The sequence below is a fragment of the Sitophilus oryzae genome, unplaced genomic scaffold (assembly GCF_002938485.1).
Source record: "Sitophilus oryzae breed Bouriz unplaced genomic scaffold, Soryzae_2.0 scaffold_809_pilon_pilon, whole genome shotgun sequence".
Taxonomy (NCBI): Eukaryota; Metazoa; Arthropoda; class Insecta; order Coleoptera; family Curculionidae; genus Sitophilus; species Sitophilus oryzae.
The window spans coordinates 1,309,815-1,312,870 of record NW_022147427.1 but is presented as its reverse complement, the minus strand read 5'-3'; the positions used below and the strand labels follow the sequence as shown (position 1 = coordinate 1,312,870).

The 3,056-nt window shown below is 27.8% G+C and overlaps 1 pseudogene; it reads left to right on the top strand.

The window, feature by feature from the left end:
• Positions 1 to 975: 975 nt before the first annotated feature.
• On the top strand, positions 976 to 1,789 carry LOC115888944 (annotated as a pseudogene).
• The last annotated feature ends 1,267 nt before the right edge of the window (positions 1,790 to 3,056 follow it).

The window sequence follows — 3,056 nt, the reverse complement described above, 5'->3', positions numbered from 1 at the left end:
TTGTGTACTTCGTTCAGTTGCATTATTGCTTGATAGATTATTGGTAATAAAAATATATACAAAGTAACAGCATTAAATAATACGGAATCGTTAACGTTGAAACATGGAATTATCTATATATATTCCAGAATAATAAAAACATGGCGTGGCATGTTACTAATAAACTCATTCAAAACAGTTTAATTTTAAAATTATTTTAATTTAAGAGAAATAGTGTGTTATTGAAATATATTTCGAAGAAGAAATTTTAGATATAAATAATGCAGCGTAAGAATAAATATCCTTCATTTGGATAATAACCGAAAGAGTAAACAAGATAACAACTTTGCAATCGAGCTAAATGAAAACGCAATATAGACTTTGGTAGCAATTTTGAATTAATTTTTATGTTATTTTGTTCATTGTACCTATAATAGAGTTTACAGTTGCCTCCACTTATAATGAGTACCGCTACAGAAATTAATGAAAATTCAACAAGTAAAATGATTATTGTAAGTGGATTAAATTTACCAGCCGGACACTTTTACTACTGAAGAAAATATATTTCGACTTAATAAAATTAAAAAATATTTAAAAAGTTTTTCTAAATTAGAATCAAATTATAGTATCCTAAAATGTTTTAAAAAAAGGTTTAGGTTTTATAAGAATATAAGAAAAAATAAAAAGCAAAACTTAATTTGGCAAAATTTAGAATCATGTTTCAATGGTCTTATAAAAACTGGAGCAATAATTAATTTAAATATTAAGGACCCTATTGAATTTTTAATAAAGCTTTTCGATCTTTTGCATTTCAAATTAGAAAAGAACTTAGACATTCTTTACTTAAAGTTAATGTAACCTTTTTAGCAAATTTTATAAAACCACAAAGTGGTGAGACAGATATTAAACATTTTCAAACCAAGAATAGAATTATTTTTAATAATACAGATTTAAAATTATTTTATAATAGGTAATTATCTACATTAAAGATTTTAAATAAACTTGAAGAATTTCAGGAGAGAGATAGTGGTTGGAGTCTTTATCAAATTTTAGAATTAAAAGTTAATGTGAATAATTATGTACCAATTAGGAAAAAAAACAGTTCTAAAATATGTTAGAACAACACCTGCAGCAAATGCTCCAGTTAAGGGTTCAGCTAGATCAGCTGGATTCGATTTAAAAAGTATAGATGACTGTATAATACCAGCAAGAGACAGAAATATAGTAAATACAGGTTTAAAAATTCAAGTACCTAACGACCATAACACCCTTTGTTATGGTCGAATTGCATCCAGATCTTGACTGGCCATAAACAATTTTATCGATGTTGGAGGTATTTTATTTTAATTATAAAATTTCCAGTACAACTAATAACAGATATTTATTTTACAGCAGGAGTCGTAGATGAAGACTATAGACGAATAGTTAAAATTGTTTTGTTTAATCATTCTGAGAACGATTTTATTATAAAGAGAGGTGATCGCATCGCACAGCTGATTTTTGAGAGGATATTCTATCCTGAAGTGCAAGAAGTACAGGTATTTTAAATCATTTATATAAGTAAATTTAAATTTTAATTAATATTATATTTTTCAGAGCATTTGTGATACAGAAAGAGGAGAAGGATCTTTCGGATCTACTGGTATATAGCAAATATTAGAACATTTCTCATACAAGGTGTGGAGATTTGGATCTACAGACATATCAGTTTTCATATAAGATTATTGTAAAAATATATGTGTTTAAAGTAATCTTGTTTTAAATTGTTATTTAAATAAGTACACTGTTCACTAAAAATTATATTTTAGATTCATAGAAATATTGTAATTTATATCTACATATAAATTGTTATTTAAATAAGTACACTGTTCACTAAAAATTATATTTTAGATTCATAGAAATTTATATTTACATATCTAAATTATTGTAAAACTAAATACTCATTATAAGTGGAGGTAATAAAACACTTAAGCAATTTAAATAACTTACATTACATTGGAATAATTAATATAAAATAAACCTGTTTAGAAAAATCCTGTTGTTAATTATTATTTTAATTGTTCTTATTCAAATAAGTACACTGTTGAGTAAAATTCATATTTAGACACAGAAAGAAATACAGTAATTTACAACATTAAACTATTGCAAAAACTATATTCATTAAATTAGATATTGTAATATTTATGGAAAATATTAATATAAAAATAAATGTGCTTATAATTTAATTTATCTTTTCTTATAAAATATATTTCACAAGGCTAGGCTTGGCTCGCACTATGAGTACAGCGAAAAACATCCTTATCGCAATATTTACTGATAAAACCCGACCCCAGTAACCTCTCGTACACAATAATAACTTATCACAATATTTCGAGATAACTTTTAACCTATCAAAGTTCTTCACCAAACTGCTCTGACGTCACACAATTTACATTTACCTGCTACATACCTAAACCACAACAATTAAGGCCCTCTTCAGCAGCCTCTGGTAAATTTACAAGAACCCACAGGTAAGCACGTAAAAAATACAGGTGAAAATCTTTGGTAACCTTCTTGGCCATCCGACTGTCGCAGTCCCGTATTAGAATAATTACTGTCGTGTCCAGAACAGTTGTGTCCAAGATTGTGTGACGTTAGGACAGATAAAAAAAAAGGTGATTCGATGTATGTACCTACGTAGTTAACGGTAGCTTTACCACCCAAGTTAAGGTAATAGGTTAAAACGTGCTGAGGACTGTATGGCATTAGGGTGGCTAAAAATGTAATGTCGCAAGCGTTTTCCCCTCAAGATTGGGCGCTTCTTGTTGTATATTATAGCCTTACCCCTCTACTGGACCTCTGGGAGGTCGACCGTTAAAATGTCCATTACTCGTGGGAACAACATGGAAACAATAAATAAAAAAACAAACAAAAATAATAATGATGCACTAAATGAATTAAATAGAATGAGGGATATTCGGTAGGCATTTCCCTTAAATACTAAAAACTAGAAAATAAAAAATTGGTAAAAAAACTTTTAAGTTAAACGGTTTTATCTTATGTGCACTGAAAACTAGAAAATAATAATAACAATTAGG